At 49.3% G+C, this 20,464-nt stretch overlaps 1 pseudogene; it reads right to left on the bottom strand.

The window, feature by feature from the left end:
- Nucleotides 1–10,823: 10,823 nt before the first annotated feature.
- Nucleotides 10,824–16,213, bottom strand: LOC100907303 (uncharacterized protein K02A2.6-like; annotated as a pseudogene).
- Nucleotides 16,214–20,464: the final 4,251 nt, after the last annotated feature.

The following is a 20,464-nucleotide window of genomic DNA, read 5'->3' on the forward strand; positions in this document are numbered from 1 at the left end:
GTTGCCTCTGTATGCTTGGCAAGCAAGCTCGCTTGCCGATTTCGCAGTGCGACGATCGAGCAGAGAGTAGTGAAAATCTCATCTATTTCGATTTATGCGGACCCGTGAGGATCGATACGCCAGGTGCCAAGTGGATTCAAATGGTTGTCGGTTTTTGTGGACGACTGCAGCAGTTTCTCTTCGTATACCCTCTGCGGGAAAAAAGCGATATTCTCGACTCGATGCAATCCGTGCTCGTCGAGGCAGCTGCTTGTGAACACGTGGTGGAAGTAGTTCGGAGCGACAATGCCATGGAGTCATCGAAGATGAGGAACCTTCTGAACGGGCACTCAGTTAGTGAAACAGCCGTTCACGACTTCGTGCGTGCCGGCTGGGAATGGTCGACTTGAAAAACAGAACCGGACTGTAATGGAATTCGCCCGAGCCATGATGGAAGCCGCGGAACTGCCAAATATGGTGTGGGCTGAAGCCGCCGAAGCTGCTGGGTATATTCGTAATTTGGTTCCTCTGAAGCGACTGGAGTGGAAAACGCCGTTTCAAGTGTGGCATGGACACGAAGCGTCAGTTTCTCATCTCTGCGGCTGGGGGAGTACCTGCTATGTTTTCGTTGAGGATGTCGAGTAAGGTACACTAGATGCCAAGAGTGAGAAGAGGATTCTTGTGAGTTGTGATGAAAAGTCGGAATCCTATCATTCGTTGCTCCCAAATGACCGTGAGGCCAGATGGCGGACGTCTGCTTCGATAGATCCGCGGGCTGACCACGACGCCGCGCCGGCGCCGGCCCCGGCCGCCATCACAGCGCGCGATCCCTAGAGGAGAGCATCGCGAATCGCGGGACGCTCTCGCTGAACAGGCCCACGAGAACGCGGGATCTCGGATCCGACAATGAATCGATCGCGTACCGCGCCGATCTGCGATCCGACACGGCGTGTCGCGCTAAATGTCCTGAAAACGCGAGGGTTCGCCCTTGACAAGCGAAGAGCTGGGAAACGAAAGAAGCCGTCAAGACACGCTCGCTTTCGTGTAGAGCTCGTCAAGTAGAGGTTTCGGGGACCGAATGCAAGAAGTTTCGAAGCACAAAAGACCGGACGAGATGCACATCATGCGAACCGCGAACTTGAGATTCGCTATCAGAAGCCCTTTATGAAGCGAGATATGAACGGTCTTCATGGGGTGTTCAATCCATATACAATGATGAATGGTGATTAAATATTTTAATAACGACCACTGGAGCCCCAGGAGACATTCCAAATACATCGTTTCATGCCGGGAGGCATACAAAACGTATGGTCAAGCAAACATATCAAGATTTCTGGGGATGTGCGGTTCGTTGAGAGAGAGGGGAGAGGGGAGTTGAGAGGGGAGTCTCAACTTGAGACTCCCCCGGGAAAAAAATGAGTTCCGACATGTCTACGAGAAATATGTAATACCGCTCCGTGATAGATGATCAAGAAGCGATGAACGATAATGAATGGCTCGATAGTCTCGATAGTCACGCAGTCAACAGCTGTGATCTGGCGTTGTCTGCGGAGGTTCCCTAAACATTTACTGAATGTAGAGAAGAGGAGTTTGTGGGTGCGTTATGATTAAAAGTCAAAATCCTCTCCGAAGTGTATATTTGAGTCGGCCGCTTTTCTTCTCCATAAGCTGGCAGCCTGACTGTTGACTATGGCGCCGTAGGTGGGAGAACTTGACGTGATCGACCGCGCTAAGCAAGTTGTTGCGTCTCTTCGCTATCTGGGTCCGCCCGGGCTTCCTATATATTGATTCTTATCTCTCTCGGAGAAATGATCAATCTTGATAATCATTCAGATATACAATGATCGGTGAGGGTTGAATGAATGCCGATCCTGGATCCGGAGTTCTTCCAATGAGTCTCCCTGATCTCTCCGACAAGTAAACATTCTTTTTTGACAACTGCATAGTTTCACATGATTTTCTGAAAGTTCTCGACCCCTGAAGCGAGCCCGAATCGTCTTTTCCTGCTCTCCTGCAAGTTTCACCCTTTTTCCCGGCTTCTGAAACTCGGGAAAAGACCATTTCCACTGAAATCCAGAATAATCTCAATATTGATATAATGATAATGATAATATATAATACGAACCATGATTTGCGGCGGTCTACCTTCATTAGCCGAACGTGTCCTTGGTGTCGATCAGGCTATTTGCCGCAGCGAAGCGCGGGCGGGTACGCTAGTATATAATATGAACGAAATGAGAGAAGAAAAGAGAAAAAGCCCCTGGCAGGTAGTTTAGTTACTACCGTAAGTTTGGACGTGAAACACGTTCTCGATTGCCCCAAAGGATCCTTAGGTTTTGATTCGTATATCATCGGAATCATCGAGGTACACATGATTCGCTTTCGTCTGATGTGAAGTTTTCTTCTTTCAATCGGTGTCTTCCCGATTCTACACGGAACCTGGACGGGGTTTCCATGATCGAGGAACAGTCCGTGCTCGATTGTGTAAAACACGCCTTAGTGAACTTTTCTCCTCTAATCCAGCGATTCTCAAACTTTTCCCCCCTACGTCTCCCCCATGCCTTATGAGGGGCGCTCGGGTCTCCCAAGGAGATCACCGTACATCTGAGAATGTAAAGTTTCGACCTGAACATGTCTGAGTGCCGTAATCGTTCATAATTGGTGTTGCATTCGCAGGGTTATTAGATGTCAGAAGCGGACAAGATTTCGTTACCCGAAGACGAAGTTTAGTTGGAGTTGGAATACAATACCCCTCAGGAAATTCAAAGACGTTCCACGTCAAAAAACTCAATATTGATATAATAATGACGATCTCAATATCCCGTCGACTGCGCCGGCGGTGACTATGACTACTATGATGAGACTAATGAATACTATTTTTTGCCGAAGATCGTCACATCGGGGGAAACTCATTGAGCATCATCCCTGAGCTCCGCATCCGATTACATCACAGAAGAATCTCGAATCTCGACTCGAAGAATTGAAAATTGATTGTAGGGAGTAGAGAAGTAGTCATATGGAGGGAAATAAAGAGGTCTCTTCATAGTAGTCAGAGCCACCGCCGACTCTTTCTGGCGCAGTCGACCGGATATTGAGATCATCATTATTATACTGACGCGTTGGCCGGCGAACCACGTCAAGTCCACAATCATCCCTGTTATGCTGGAGGCGCGCGATCAGGGTGATTTTCTCTGAACCTAAACCACCAAATCAGCCTTCCTATGGATCCATTGACTCATCTGCGTTAGGTGGAAAGCTCTACGCGCTTGGTGGCTGAATGCTCAGCGTCGTTGGTAACGCCGCCATCGACCTGGGGGCCTCAGGTTCAATCCCCGAGGTCGGCCGAAGAATCTCTATGGCGAAACTTAGGTTCTCAATGGGGAGCCGAGGTCCAGGTTGGACTCGGGATTCAACCGAGAGTGATAGCTCCCACGGTGTTCCCCTCTGCCGTCGCTGCGCTGATATTACATAAGATACTGATTCTCTATTGGCGGGTAGCCGTTGGGAACATCAGCGGCGGCGAAGGAGATTCGAATATTCGAATCGCGACGTGAAACTTGAACAGTCAATTCAAAATTCCGAACACCGTACGTCGAGATTCGTCGTGTGATCGTCGCGCGCCTATTGCCTATGAATTTTTACGAGCTAAAACGAGCATTTGTCGACCCGAACTTCAGGCGAACGCGATCATGGAAGAGCGAATCGTGGACAAGAAACCAAAAGAAACGAGCTCGGCATGACGGGGCGAGGACGAATCCGCACATTGCTTGTACACATGCCGTGGGCTCCAAGATCTAACCGACGGGTGGTCGAGTGGTTAGCGCGTTTGTCACTTCTCGTGCAAACGTGCATAGCCGCAACGACGCCGCTCGCGCGGGAGGCGGTGTGGGTTCGATCCCTGCTGCCGGAAAAATATGCAGGTACTCGGCCTTGATCCTCCTGGGTACATTTGCTCTATGGATCCGTCCTCGGAAGCAATGTGAATAACAGTACCCGGGACGTTAAACCTTGGCTGTGTGGATCAGCCCGAAAAAGTTGGGCTCCAAGATCTGCAACGCCGCACGACTCACTGAAGCCGAGCTTCGTTCTATCCATGCCGTGATGTATCGTGACAGCGACAAAATTCGTCGAGATGCCTTCGTTACCTCACTGGTCAGTCCTCAGCCCGTCAAGCGACGGGCGACTCGTGGATAGGCATTGCAGCGGTTTCTAACCGCGGTTAAAAATCGCGATTAACCGCTCGAAATCGCGGTTTTTAATCGTGATCAATCGCATGTATATTTCGATTATTAATCGCAAATCGAGGCCTGCCAATCCAGACGTCAGATGGCCTGAGGATCAGTCATCGCTCCCGCAAAATGGCTCGAAAATTATTCTCCAGCCTATTACCGAATACGAGAACGAATATAATATGATTTCCGGAAGAGTTTTTCGACAATTGGCTCAGCTCCTAGAATAGCTCGAGTAATATCATCTTCGATCTCGTCGCAAATTGAGATTCCACGTCCAGAGGCAGGTTGGATGTAGACCTGACAGCAACGGAGCGTGCATCGACGTTTTCGTTGTCCAAGCGTTCGAAATCTAAACATCAATGATACTCTTTGCTCTGTGTAGCGAGCGAGAGCCATCAAACGCTTGATCATTGTCTTACGTAGAGAGTACATCTTTTCGGAAATTCGTTGGAGCGTCATGAGTGATTTCAGAAGAGTGTTGAACAGAAAGAGTTGGGTATGGAATTGGTTTTTGAAAAGCTCAAATCAAGCGCAATGCATGACCTGTTTGAAGGTGAGTGGGTAGTAGGATAGATTCAGCTGCGCTAAACGACATTGGGCATACGGGGAGATCTGTGGTCGAGAATGAAGATTTTCCTCAAGGGTGGAATCTTCAGGTTCTTCAGAGTAAAAACTCGACGAGCGCCCTCATCACGCATTTGAAGGACAAACACGGTATTTCGAAGGGAACTCCGAGTCCCGGAGCGTCGATGCAAACATATCTTCGACCGGATGCCGCCTCTCTGGACGGTGACACCAATTCTCCCCAATGGTGCCAGTGTAGTTCGGAGACAATTGAGGCGTCTCATGGAAAAAGTGCCTAAGTCTCTTGCAAACGAACGATCGATGGACTAGAAAATGTATGTTGACGCTTTATTATTACAATGTTATTATATGATGATATATAGGTAAATATATATATTATTGTTATTGTCAGATCATATTATTCTGCCGTACGGGAATGGATGATTCGAGCATCATCTTCACCGAGATCTTCGCTCCCGTCTTCTTCGACTGACTTGATGGATAGGTAGAAAGGAGACTCCTTGATCTCCTCATCTACGTAGCTCAACAGAACATCGAGATCTCTTTTTTTCGCTAACTTTATCGGCAAGAATCGGGTCCCGATATCTGTCAGCTCGAAGGGAGCACAACGATCTGCAGTCGCCTTCAAAATAACCGTAGGTTGCCATTCACCCTTGACTGACGTCAGACACTCAGGCGTGCTGTCCCGATGGAAACGGATTGAGGTAACCTTGGCGATCGGAGTCTTCTTCGCCCGTACGCCGCAAGCCTTTTTATAATCCATGGCCTTAATCACTTCGATGCCCGGCGTCGGTTGTAGACTCAAAGAGAGTGGAAAATTCAGATGATGAGTTTTAAACGGGTTAGAAGTCCGAGCCTCTCTGATCACTTGCATCCACTCCTCTGGACTCGAGACCTTTGAAACCTTCAGCTTGGATTTCTCTATTAAAGCGAAGTCTCGGTCAATCGGCATGTAAGAGTGTCCTGGAGTAGGATACGTTACCAGGATCTCGTTGAAGATGCCGCGGGCGCAGAGATTATCAAGATAGACGAAGAGAAACTGGTTCTTGTTCTGACTATAACAGTTGTCGCAGAAAATATGTAGCTTCGTACATTCAGGGGACTTGTTCTCAGACAAGAAGTGTTCCAACATGGACGTCACTTCATTAGGTCCTTTCCCTCCGAAATGTTCGCTGTAGACATACGTGAACACATCTCGGTTTTGAACATTGTGGATCCCGAAATTATGTAGCCAAAGTTGGCGTTTGTAATATTCGGGACCCACATTAGTGACTGGGAGAGGCAGGTTTTTCTGGAAGTCCATGCAGATCACCAGTTTCCTCGGATCTGGATTCTCTGCACAAGCGGCTAGATCATCATAGAATGACTGAGCGTCTTCTAGATGAGCTCCTTTCTTTCTTTCGAGATCTTCAACGACCGAAGTTTCGTTCTTCCGCCTCGCGGCGGCGATCGCGTTGTGGAGTTCCTCGCATTTTTCGCAGATATCATTCCGCACGGCCCCGAAGCGAATCTTGCGGTTTGCTCTCACCACTTTGCTGAAAATATTGTAGCACAATGTGTGCTCGGGGAATTCGGCCATGAACATGCGGTGGAGCTTCGCCATAGTTAAGGCTGAATCGAGACACTTCCGCTCTACCATGGTCTGCTTAGAGTAATGACTTTCCTGACTTGGGAGCGAGTCGATCCAGGCGATGATATCGACTTTCGCTTGTGCGCTGATCCGATGAGGTCGGTTCATGTGACGACCCCTCAAATCGGAGGGTTTGTCGTCTCGACGCTCAACATCCGTGACTTTCTTCCTTAACTTTGAACGTTTTATACCGAGAATCGAAAGGAAGGCTTTCTGGCAGACTTCGTACGTGAAGCCTCTAGCCTCGATCACATACACGAAGACGCTTCTTTCCGCTCGGTCCCTCTGGATGACTTTGTGTTCTTTAGCAGGCTTCGGCGTAACGGCACCTCTCAAAAAGACGGTCTGTTCAGACTTCGAGAGCGAGTGATACTTCTGGTAAACAATCTCGCACGTTCTACTCGACAGTCGTTCCCTGCATTCACAACGGCACTTCCCGAGTACTCTCAGACCGCTCCTCGACGATTCATTTTCGCCCCGAGGAGCCATTAGGATGCTGATTGAAACGCGACTTGCTCGTCTCACGTGATCGAACATCGAACCATAAACAATATAACTTCGTTTCCTTCCTGAGAAAATCGGGAAATAGTTAGTTTTGCGGGGTTTCCTCGGTATAGGCTTGAGGAGCCGCGAATTTCAAAATTTTTCATAACTAGACTTGGGCACTTTTTCCGTGAGACGCCTCAATTGTGGAAGAGGAGGAATCGCCTGAGATCCTAGAAGTGGTCCCCAGGAGCAATCTCTCGAAAAAAAGGAGGCAGATCACTCTGGATGGGTTTTTCAATGGAGAGCACTCCTTAAAGAGTGATATGCTCAGACTCATATGCGAATCCAACATGCCGATGAAGCATATTGTTTATTCGTCGACTGTGAGGCGAGTGCTCTGCAGAGCATATCCGACCGACGCGCAACCGCCGAAGTCGATCGCCACCGTAAGGAGGATCATCAGCAACGAGGCTTCCAGGTTACGAGAACACCTCAGACGAGAGCTTCTAGCTTCTAGATATCCGAGAGCAAGGTTTGTGGTTCTTACGAGAACGCCGGAATGATGGCAAATTGCTTACTGAGCCAAGTTCGTGATAACGATGACATCGCCTCGTTGCTCCTCAGGTCACAAGTTCTGCATCTCATTCGATGAAGCTACTGTCCTGGGCACAGTTCGCTTCCTTACGATAAACCTACACCATAGCCGCCATTTCTTCGGATCATCTAGAGTCGCTCCTCTCGGCTTGATCAGAGTAGAGAATCGGGCGACAGGAGAACATCTCAGGGACCTAGTCAGCGAACGAGTCCGAGAGTTCGACCTGACTCACAAAGATCTGATAGCTTGTGCTACTGATGGCGCAAGCAATGTACTGAAGGCGGTTGAACTTCTGGGTATCGAAAAGCAAAAATGCTTTGCCAACGGCTTGGATCTCGTCGTGAAAAAAGCTATATTCGGTAGGAAGGCGACAGCTTTCGATGTACGTATCCTCGATGCGCCAACACCTGAGAGTTTCAACGAAGAACCGAACCAGGAAGAAGAAGAGGATGAGGATGGAGACGAGGACGAGAATGAAGAAGTGGACGAGAACAGAGAAATTGACGAGAACGAAGACCCAAGCGGCGACGACAGACGAATGAAGGGAGTGAAAGTTTATGTCTCGGAAGTGTTCTGGAGCGTCTTCGGAGCATCGCACGGGATTCCCGCAAAAAGCCGATTCTCATGGACGAAATTCGCAAGATAACGGCCAAGGACGAGTACAATAAGAGATCTCTTTGCGTCAAAATCGACGTCAAAACAAGATGGTATTCTACTTTGGAGATGATCGAGCGTAGCTTGGAGATTCTCCCCGCCCTTGACAACGTGCTAAGTCGTCATGGAACACCGATCAGCACAAGTGACGCCCGTGCGCTGGAGCGAATAAGCGCAGTTCTTTCACCCTTCAAACAAGCCATCCTGAATCTCTGCAAGCGCGAAGCAATATTGTCTCATGCCGACAAGATTTTTTCCAAAGTACTGGACGAGCTCCAGAAATCGAGATCAGAGTTGTCGATCATCCTGTGTCGGAATCTGAAAGACGAGATTTCGAAAAGGCGAACCGTTCTGTCGAGCGTTCTTGCGGTTCTGAAGAATCCGCAATACGACTTCATGCTGGAATACGCTTGCAACCAACGACAACCATCCGATGAGGATATCGTCGATGTTCTGGCGCAAATCCTCGATGCCGACTCTGATGTTTCCTCATCAGGATTTCACCGGAAGGAGAAATCATCGGCAAGTACCTCCGACGCGATTCATGCCACTATTTCGGCTCATTCCAACTCCACGAGCTCTATCCATTTCCAACTCAAACTTATTCATCCGCAGGGTACCGTTACGTGGGAGACGATATTTGACGACTCTTCGGATTCGACTGACGCAGCGGCTGGCGACAAGAGAATCGTTTGCACCACGGAGCTGTTGAAGCAAGAATTCGCGGTCTTCAAAGCTGACGGAGGTCGCGGCGATCTCTTACGACGCTGTCTCAAGATTCTGCAAGCGATTCCGCCAACGTCCGTGGAAGCCGAAAGAGATTTCAGCATCCTACGGTTCATGTTAGGGGAAAACAGAGCAAATATCAAGCCGAAAACGCTCGACGACATGTTTATACTTAGGAAAGCTTTTCAGACCGGAGTTCTATAGTTGAGCTTTTAGTCGAACCGGGATGGAGTCGTATTCTTTGAGAAGGTTGACCACCTTATACTGCTTTATCCTCCCTTGTGTTTCGCTTCATTAAACACACAAACCGGAGATTCCATTCTCTGAGTGAGCTCGTCATCTTTCTTCTCCCCCCGAAAGCTTAAAATAAGCTACAATAGAAATCGACCGATGTTCACATGCTGATTTCGCCACAGATTACTCGCTGGAGCGATCGCGGTTATTTGCGATTATATTCGCGGTTAGCGGTTTTTCGGCTCCGGTTAATCGAAACCGCGGTTTTCCTGAATTGCGGTTATTTGCAATCCCTTCTCGTGGCTCGTGGATTGGACTTCGTTCGCAAGTGAGGTCCGGAATCCGTCTCCATTCCACTTCGGTAGACGGACAGCAAGCGTCGGTCCGAAATCCGCATCTTAGCAGAATATCTTCCGAGATTCTACTGTGTCGAATCTCAGACTTCCGGATTAATAGACCTAACGTGGTTTGTAGTCCAACAAACCATATCAATATTGATTTTTTTCTTTCTTTTCTATTTTTTCTCTTCTTTTCTCATTTCGTTCATTTCATATATCATTATTATCGTTATATCAATATGTATTGAGTTATTCTGGATTTCAGTGGAAATGGTCTTTTCCTGAGTTTCAGAAGCCGGAAAAAGGGTAAAACTTGCAGGGAAAGACGATTCGGGCTTGCTCTGGGAGTCGAGGAGTTTCAGAAAATCATGTGAAACTATGCAGTTGTCATTTTCAAAAAAGAATGTCTAAAAATTTACTTTGAGGGTGTGGTGTGAATTAGGTGAATGCGCGATGGACCCTGTTCGCTCGTCACACCGTTCATCCCGGTACGAGTCCACCGATAGCGCGAGTTCGAGTAGCAAGTTGCAAGGTTCCGAACGGGGTCGTTTGCCGAAGAGTTCCCTCGCTTCAGCCGTCGATGCGGCAAATGGTTGAACCCGACCCTTCGACGGCGGCAACAGTCATGTCTATTGCTCGAGTATCGTTGCTATCGACATCATCGTGGGAAGCAATGCATGGTGCGGTCGCATCGGACGGTAGAATTCCGTCTCTCTGCTCCTCGTTTTTTCTACCTCCTTCGCTGTTCGGAAACCGACCGCTTTCGCGACCACCTTTGCAGCCTCGACGAAAAACTTAGACTGTGTCTCTGCGCAGTACTCGGGTGACCCCTGGAAGCAGGCTTCTCTCCCGACTTCGGCCGGAGGACTCGGTATCCGATCTCTCTGTGACCTTGTGGTGAGCGCTCATTCGGGTTCTCTTTGTCAGTTCAAGACGCTCGCTGACAGTCTATGTCCGAGCATTGCTGCGGCTCACCTCGACGCCCGAATCGCCGATCTATCTCGCAGGTTTGAGAGCTGCTGGAAGAGCATTACTGAGGAGATTCCCCACGCTTCTTGCTCTTACATAGTCACAACGATTGGACTCACCGAGCTCATTCAGAGCTCGTCGGGGACCTCAACAATGCGAGACTCGACGCGGCGCTCCATCCAAGTAGCGGAAGATGGCTTCAAGCTGTACCCTCCCCGTCGATTTGCACAATTCTGGACAACAGCACACTCCGCATGCTTTCAGTGATCCATTCCCCGGAAGAAGAGATGGAATTTCGCAGAGTTTCGAATCGGCTGGGCCGATCACCAGGAGAATTCGGGTAAGGATTCTTCGGACCTCCTGAGAAGGTTATCAGGGGTTGTCGTCATCACGCGCTAATACCTTCCGGAAAATCTCGGCTTAGGTTGCCGTAGCCGTGGAGCTTTTCCTCCTGGACAAGCGACGGATGGCGTATTACGATAGGTCGAAAGGAACTTTTCTAGGTTTTGCGTTACCGGTCCTTCCCCTTCAAGTTTCTTGAGCGTCCGCTTGAGAGTATCGACGAAACGTTCCGCCTGTCCGTTTGATTAACCAGGCGAAGAAAACATCCGTTTTATGCCTTTCGTTTCGCAGAATTTTTGGAATTCAGAAGACCGAAACTGGGGCCCGTTATCCGTCACCAGTGTTGAAGGGTTTCCGAATCTTGCAAAAATTTCCTCGAAAATCCTTATGAGAGCGGCTGAAGTCGTCCGCTTCATTTCGAAGACCTCGGGCCATTTGGAAAGCGAATCCACGACCACGAGAAAATATCTTCCATAGGACGGTCCGGCTATATCCGCATGTACCCTTGACCACGGTATGCCGGTGTCTCTCCACGGTTCCAGCGGGATCTTTGGTGGAAGCTTCCCGGCCAGCTGGCAGGGTTCGCACTTCCTTACCAGGAGCTCGACATCCTTGTCAATTACCAGCCAATAAACATGGCTTCTAGCCAAAGCTTTCATTCGGTTGATTCCCGGGTGTCCGTCGTGGAGTAGTCCCAGTGAACGCAGAGACGACGGAATAACCACCCGATTTGACATCATCAAGCAGTCGTTAACCGTTGCCAAAGTTTCTCGTCTGGAGTACAGTGGAAACAAAGGACTGTCGCGCTTGATGATCGGCCATTTTCCCTGATTGACGTAAGAAACCGCCCCAGTCAGTACTGCGTCTGCCGCGGTCTCCTGTTGTATCTTTTCCACTGTCGTCGGAAGCTGCGAAACGTTGTGACTGAAATCACTGTGAACCTCCGCTTCGACAGCCGCGATAACAGAATCCACCAATGGCTCTTCTGCGCTTCGCTCCTCAATCAGACGAGATAAAGCATCGGCTTCACCAAAATCCTTCGTATTCTTGTACTTCAGCTCGAAATCGTAGCCGAGGAGTATAAACGCCCAACGCTGTAACCTGTTAGCTGAGCGAGCTGGTACTCCCTTGTGTGAGCCGAATATCGATAGGAGCGGTTTTTGGTCCGTATTCAAGATGAATCTCCGTCCGAACAGGAACTTGTGGAATTTCCTGACAGCTTGAACCAGAGCTAGCGCCTCTTTCTCTATTTGACCGTAACGCTGCTCCGTCTGAGTCAAACGCTGGGAGCGTTGAGGACGCTAAGAGCGTAGATGAGAATGCTGGGAGCGTTAGTGGCGCTCGGAGCGCGGACAAAGGCACTCGCACAGAATGTGTTAGAATGTGAACCACCGTGAACAAGCGGTGCAGCAGTGTCAATCTCTTCTCTTCGTTGTCTTCTCTAGATGGAATAATATATATTGACGAAGTGCGGCGGGAAGATTCGTAGTGGTGCTGCGCACACCTTCCAACACTCCCCCTTGCGCAGAACCACGAAGATTCTTCGAAGTGGAGCGCGATCTCGAAGGCTCCCCTCGCTTCAAAACCAGGGAGCTCATTCAAGGTGGATGAGGCACCCTCTGAGAAAATTCAACTTAGGTTCTGCTTATCTGAAGTACTCCCATCGCTCGCGAAGTTCTCTGGCATTCCGCAGCACTCCGCGATCCATTTTTGGTCTTGTACATATAATCGACGGGTAGAGACAGCTCGGTGTTCCGCTGACTTTGATCTCTGTCCTGACCCCGGCACGGTCGGATATTTCCAGCTCCCCGAGCCCCCATCCAGTTTTCTCGAATTCCCGACGCTTCCCGAGCAGCCTTTGTCCGCGCTCCGAGCGCCACTAACGCTCCCAGCATTCTCATCTACGCTCTTAGCGTCCTCAACGCTCCCAGCGTTTCCATTTGCGCTCCCAGCGCTCTCAACGACGCTTCCAGCGTTTCCGTCGGCGTTCCGAAAAAAAGGCTGGCGGGCAATTGAGCCGTGCCTCAGCCATCGCTCGATGCTCCATTCCAACATGCCTCAAATGGCATTGGTCTCCCATTTCGACCCTTCAGCTGATCTGAACCTGCCACACATGGCACGGGTTCATCATCTCGACCGACCATCTCATCACGACCAGCCAACGTATGGTCTTAGCTCAGTTGACTCATATTGACCCGCCACAAATGGCATTGGTCCCTCGACGTCCTTACCCGCCATACCGAGCATTGGTCCTCCTCCGTCCCGACCCGCCACATTAGGCATTGGTCTTCCGTCGTCCTGACCTGCCACAAATGGCATCGGCCCCTCATCCTGACCTGCCACACATGGCATCGGCCCCTCATCCTGACCTGCCACACATGGCATCGGCCCCTCATCCTGACCTGCCACACATGGCATCGGCCCCTCATCCTGACCTGCCACACATGGCATCGGCCTCTCATCCTGACCCGCCACCCATGGCATTGGTCTCACCCGGACCCGCTACATCAAGCATCGGTCCTCTCAAGCTGTCCACCGGACCCGCTTTCTTAAGCCTCGGTCCTCCTTCAGATTCTTGCCAAATGATTGACGAAACCCTGGTATGCTCATCGAAGACAACATTCAGAGCTTTCTCGATACGAGATCTGTCTTTAGCTGTCATCGTGTCCAGCAGCAACCAACATCGACACGCTGTCTTGAATAGCGTGTCGATCGCTTTCCAGCTAGTCGTGCATTCACGCCATGTTCATTCTCGGGATTCGTACATTCACAGTTCTCAGTCCTCGTTGATCATTCTCCCGTTGGGCTCCTTTCCGTCACCACGCCGCGGTTGAGGAAATTTCTTTTTCACTCGGTTCACTTCTATTGCTTTCGCAAAGGCACTCGCACAGCCTTCGTCAACATTCTATCCTCAATGTTTCGACTCTTTCACACATGGTGGCCTGGGCCCATAACCTGTTAGAATGTGAACCACCGTGAACAAGCGGTGCAGCAGTGTCAATCTCTTCTCTTCGTTATCTTCTCTAGATGGAATAATATATATTGACGAAGTGCGGCGGGAAGATTCGTAGTGGTGCTGCGCACACCTTCCAACAACGTTCTCGCAAAATGAGAGACAGCCTTCCGAGATCCGTCGGGAAATTCGTGCATCAGAACACCTCCGATCGCTTTCTGGGAAGCATCTGCGGAGACTATGATCGGTGGAGTCGGGTTGTAGTGCATCAACAACAAATCGGACTGAACAATTTCCTTGGCTCTGACGAAAACTTCCTGACACTCAGTCGACCAGGTGAACTTAGCGTCTTTCTTCAGAAGCTCGACCAAAGGCGCCTTCAGGCTCTTCATCTCAGGGATGAACGCGGCATAGAAGGTTAACATTCCCAGAAACGCTCGTAGCTCGCCGATATCCTTGGGTGGTGGCATATCGATAATGGGCTGAACCTTCTTCGGATCAGGACGCCTGCCCTCCGCGTTAATGATGAATCCGAGGTACTTGATCTCCTCTCGCAAGAAACTGCACTTTTCCAGCTTCACGCGTAGCCCGAATTCGCGGAGACGCTTCATCACCGCCACCAATCTAGTTCGATGTTCCTCTCTGGTCGATCCCGTCACGACGATATCGTCAAGATATGCCATCGTGCCTTCTAGACCCGCGGTGAGCTCGTCCATGACTCTCTGGAAGATACTCGGCGCCGTCTTGATTCCAAATGGAAGGCGCTTCACTTTGTATAGACCTTTGGGTGTGTTGATCGTGAGCATCAGCTGCGAACTCTCCTCAACTGGAACCTGTAGATAGGCCTCTGTGAGATCTATTTGGGAGAACCACTTCCCGCCGTTGAGCGTACTGAAGATGTCTTCAGCAGTCGGAAGCGGATAATGTTCGTCCTCAACGATGGCATTAAGTCCCGTCGAATAGTCTCCGCACATGCGTATACGACCGTCCGATTTCTTGTCCACCACAATCGGAACGGCAAAGTCGGAGTGTGATACCTTCTCGATTACCCCGTTCTTTTCTCACCGATCGATCTCCGCACAGACTGCAGGAAGTGTCGCGTAAGCGACAGGTCTTGCTCTTCTGAAAAGTGGTTCTGAATTCGGTTTCAGCCTGATTGCTGCTTGGAACTTCGTGCAACGGCCGAGTCCTTCCATGAAAACTTCCGGAAAGTCTCGTTGCAGTTCTGAAGCCAGCCTGTCTTGCGTGATCTCAGTCTTCGATGTCTGACATACTTGGAAAGCGTTAACTTGAGCCCTCTCAGAACCCTGCACGAGTGCTCTGTATAGAGGTTTGTCGTGCTTAATCCAGTCCATTCCCAGCAGACTGCCAGCATTGGCAACGTAGCAATTCCCTCTGAATTTGTTGCAGCTGAGTTCCACGTCAAAGTCGAACTGGCCCATAACATCGAGAGATGAACCATCTGCTTGAGTTGGCTTAACTTTCGGTGGTTCTAAGGCTGATGCTCCAAGTTGTTTCCAGAATTTTCCCGTAATCAGGGTTACGTCCGCGCCGGTGTCCAAAACAAGATTGACCTCCGTTGAGTTGATGATCACCGATCTCGAGATCCGACTGTTGATGGAGGCCTTTTTGTAGACGTCGTACTTTTGCTTTTTGGCCTGAACTTCTACAAGCGCTTTGCGTATGACCGATCTTGTGACACTTCGGACACTTTTCTTTTGCGTGTGGGCAGCTCCTATGTTTATGATCTGCTGCTCCGCAACGGTAGCATAAGGGCGTTTTCGTGCTCCGCTGTTGAGGTGCTTTTTTCTGAACATAACTGACGGCTACCTGAGTGTTCTTCCCACTGGTTGCGCCCCTCTTCAGCTGCGTATAGGATATAAGCTCTTTCGCGAGACTCTTCAGAGTCGTTGTCTCATCATCGAGTTTACGTAGAGCTCTGGTGCGGAGTTCCAAGTCTTCCGGTTCTGAGAGTGCGTTAACTAATACCAAACACTTCAAAGCCTCCGGTGTCAGTTCATCCAGCGATGCAGCCTCGCCCCGTGTATTTAGGAGCCCGACTAGATCGGTGATGTCAAGTCCCTCCCTTTTTGTTTGAAGGAACTCGAACCGTCTTCGGAACAACAAAGCGGGTTGACTGAATATCGACGTAAGAGTTGCGATTATGTTGTCTATGCTCTCCGATTCCGGCTTTTTCGGCAGTATGAAAGCCACGAAGCGGTCGTACTCTTTCGTGTCCAGTTTCGATAGTAGGAATTGCTTTCTTTCGTTCTCGGGGAGTGAGGCGCCGCCCACGTCGATGACAGGTTTATACCGGTTTATCCCCTTTTCGTACGTTTGATCCGTCTCGGGATCGTATTTGAGTTTCGGAATTCTTGAGTTCAGCGATTCGGTCACCTTTTGGTCATCGCCGTGGCTCTGTGTTTGTTGTAGAGCGGCCTTCACTGCCTCCATCACCAAAAACTGGACATCCTGTTTTGAGAAGGCCATTGGTTCTTTGCTCTTGTGATCGTTCTCAGGTTCGACGATTGTTACGCAAGAGAACAGTTACAAGAAGAAAATCCTCGTCGCCACTGACCCGTGCTAGGAGCTAGAGTAGACTTGACCATCACTTCGTTGTGTAATAGGAATAATGTATTGATGGCCTCCAGGAGTGCTTATATATACAAGTATAACTACGTCACTCAGCGCGGGTGCTATCGGCTACCCCTACAATCCCTATTCCCTATATATATAAATCGCATGTATGGAATGAGCTGCTCCGACAAATTGGATGGCAGCATCGTTATGAACATTGTAGAACGGTGTTCTCGTTCTCGGGGCGCACAGTGGTCAAAAATCAATTCCTAGGTGGACAAAATTATTTCGATGGTTTTTTCGATAGAGTTCCGTTTCCCGAATGAGGCCTGAGACTCGGAAAGGGTTTCCGGCCTCCAGCTCGCCCGCGGAGACGATATTTGAGGTCTTGAGGACGTTGTTCATTGAAATATCCCACCAACTTTATGCATGCAGATTTGAGAGAGACGAATGCTCCACGACTTGTTTCCTGCTTGACTTCCAACTTCCTACAGAAGTGGAGACCGCGCCAGCTTGCCCGTGAGTCAGACTCGGAACATCGTCTGCTGGCGCTCAAGAGATCGCTTCTCGGCGGTAATACTGGAAACGAGCTGTTGGATGTCGGATCGCCGAGATGACTCGCTTCGCCCCCGAATCGCGAGCACCGATCGGGATCCATATCCATGCTATTGTAAAAGAGGGAATCTCTCTCCACAATCGAAGCGGATCAAAGCCTGTAGCGAATTCTGCATCCCGGTATCTCCGCCTGTGGTCACCCACGAGCAGTAAAAGAGAAGGAAAAATATTCTAAGACAGCCCAGGCCATCTCGTCTGAAGCATGCCCGGCTATGATTCGATGTCTCCGATGAAGACCTAAAATCAGCGAAAATTTGCCTTTTTTTTTTTAAAGCCCTTAGCGCAAAAATGCGCAGAAATTGGAGATGTGCTTCGAAAAGCGGAAGGCTTGAGGAGCTTTTAAAAAAAAAAAATACCTGGGGTAAGTCGGGGCAAAGGTCTTAAATGAGCAATTTAGGTTTTCGCCTGTTGTCGGCCACGGAAGAATTTTCCCTCGGTCGTATCGACACAAATCGCAACTCTTCGGGTCGGTGCGTCCTTGTGGGGGGTCATCCGTCCCTAATTTTCATCGTATCGGGTAGTCTGAACCATTCAAGTTTGAGATATGGGCGAAAAACGACCGAATAATTTTGTCCACCTAGAAATCGATTTTTGACCACTGTGGGGCGGTGTTTGATAGTTCTTATCAGCCATCCCTAGGTGGTAAGCTATGCTCTTTTGTCACTCTAAGGAGAAATTCGTGTGCACCGAAACTATAAATTCGAGAGAATCCCTGGAAAAACGTTTTCGAAGCGACCATTATGCCCCCAAGCGACAATCAATAATTGGTCGGTCGACACGTTCCACCTTGAAGCGAAAGGCGTCTCTGACGCTGGAGACAAACACGCTAAGAGAATCGCGATTAGAAGCCGTTCGGAGTAATGTCGCTCATGCCCGTACAAATGAATCATCCGGTCATCGAGACTCGAGGTTACAATTCGAACGACTGCACGCCGCAAACGCCCGGCACAGTGAAAACGATGATGAAAGAGCTGCTAGATTGGCGCGCAATGGAAAACGGAATTCTCGATCTCGACGATCTGAATGCTCTGAATTGAAGTAAAGTGCTTTTCTTACGAACCATGTTGCGATTATAGCCTCAAACCTGACGAAAGGATCGGAGGAATGAATAGGTCATGCCAATATCATTGCGCAGTTAAGTTCAAGAATGAGCCGCCAGGATTGTGCCGCGCAAGTGGAAAGGTAAAGCTTCCCGGATCGCTTGCTCAACCAGAGCCCCTTTTAACATTGATTTCAGGCTCAACCACTGTATCGAATCATTTTGACGTGAAAACGTCTCGAAAACCGCTCGGGAAGCCAGACAAACAAACTTCGTCCTCCATGCAACGAAATCCCCTAGCTTTTTGCGGCGCTAGAACTCCGTTGATACGCGACGCGGCCGGACCGGCCGACTGAGGTCGAAGGTACTGAAAGCTCAGCCGAGATTATCGACTATAACGAAGTGTCATCTCTAGAGTTCCCTTCGATCTCTGACTTTTGAGGTCATCGGTTTGATCATGAGACCAAGCACCCGTAGCCTCCAGGCACGTTCGGGGCAAGCTCTCAGGAGGGGGACCGATCCAATCCGTACCGCGGAACGGCCGAGATCATCTACAGAACGATCGCGGGCACAACGAGCTCGACTTCAAGTTGCCGTAGAAAACCACGATTATGCCGACTGAGATTCCCGTAGATCCTGACTCGAATGAGAGGGAGTCAATTCCTCCGATAACTATTCGAACGGGGTTCTCCGCCCAAAGCGAGCGAGCCCACGGAGGGCTTCCTACGAGCTTCGACGTAGTTGATAGAACACACAGGGATGCGGGTTACGCAAGCGCCTGGAGACGGCCAGCGACCGTTCCAAGAAGATGTTTCTTGAAAATGAGTTTGGTTTGGACATGCGTGTTATGTATGCGATCGACTCTGGCACATGGGGGATCTAAAATCGGTAAGTTACAGGATGGCGAATTTCCTGAGTGACATTTTCACCGATGACACTAGCGTTTTCAGACTGTGTAACAATTGTTCCAAAGTTTGTAAAACAGAAGATCCCACCTCTGAGCAAGAGTAATGCAAGAGTAATAAAGGTATCCGCCGGAGCCGACACATTCACCAAACCTAGATCTTTTAACCGAACGTCTTGTCTCCCCGCGCATCCCTCACATGCAGATTCGATGCCTCCGCCGCGATGGCTCTTATGGTATCGTCGGTCAAGTTACCAACGTACCCGTCGACGTTGACACCGTTGTACAATCCTTGCCACGCTGTCTCGATGATTACTTTGCCTTCAACGTAAGCCTTAAGAAAAACATCATACACAAGTCTCCTGATCCGAGTGGATTCGCGAAGAAATCCGTTGTCAAAGCTTGGCTGGAATTTCTCGTAGATCAGCCTTTGTACAAACATCACGGCATCATTACTGTCGATGTCGAAGGAACCAAGAATTCTCTTCCGCTTCCGATTAGTGAGGAGACTTTAGACGCCTCCGATGATGGCATAGAGATAATTATAATTGTCCGAAGCATGATATGATCGGAACAAAAATGTTTTTGCCGCCAGATAAGCAAACTCGTCCCGATCGAATGGCGAAGTCGAATATGCTCTCGGTTGCCGAGATTCTGAATGCTCTATTGAATAAGAAAGTTGATATACAAGCAATCGTCTACGAGGTGAACGATAGACAGGATTTCCCTTGTCGAGATGGCGTAACGAGATCCAGAAGAAATGTCCGATTGGTCGATGAAAGCGGAAAGATCGTGACTTTGAGTTTGTGGTCAGAACACGGCGAGAAAATTACAGGCTCCGAGGGGGAAGGCGTTATCATACGGGGAGTAGCACTCCGTGAGAACAGCAACAGGAGACTTCTATCGTCCTCTTCTGACACAACAATTTTGTTTCATGATCAGAGTGAGCCGGTCAAAAAGCTTGAGGAATGGTGGATAAACACAGGAATCGAACAGGAATTCGATGAACTAGAGATCGTGCGCTCAAGCACCGGAAAGAATCTCGAAGCGGATAAAGAAATATTCTAATTCTGAGAGAAGTGTCCTCATTGGGGGAGTCGAATGCGATGCTGTGGGGATAGCTTTTGAGGAAGCCGGTTTCCTTGGGAAAACGTCGAAAACACGAAAATGATTATGACCACCAAGAGATGGAAAGAATTTTCTTGTTATATCCGTCTCGCGGATGAATGACGCTCAGAAAAAATTCGTTTGGTGCAGTTCCGCCGTGGTGCAGAAGGCTTTTGGGCGGAAAATGTCCGAAAATCAGGTCAAGAGGGGAAAAAAATTGTTCAACTCTCGAAGAGAAAAAGTGTTGGGCATTCGGGCCCATGTCTTTTCAGCATTTTTCCTCAGCTTTTCAACAAAACCAACCCGGGGTCTCCATCTCTTCTCGTTGTCGCACAAAAATATTTTGATGAGGATGAATCATTTTTCAGAGTCGACGGAGGCGGATTTTTTGTTCCTAGAATATTCGGGAATAAGGGGGCTATTGAAGTTGATCAATTGCGTCGATATACTTCACTTAGGGAGGGGAATCATCGCGTATCAACAGATTTGAAATCCCCGC

This window comes from Galendromus occidentalis, unplaced genomic scaffold (assembly GCF_000255335.2).
Source record: "Galendromus occidentalis unplaced genomic scaffold, Mocc_1.1 scf7180000076471, whole genome shotgun sequence".
Lineage (NCBI taxonomy): Eukaryota > Metazoa > Arthropoda > Arachnida > Mesostigmata > Phytoseiidae > Galendromus > Galendromus occidentalis.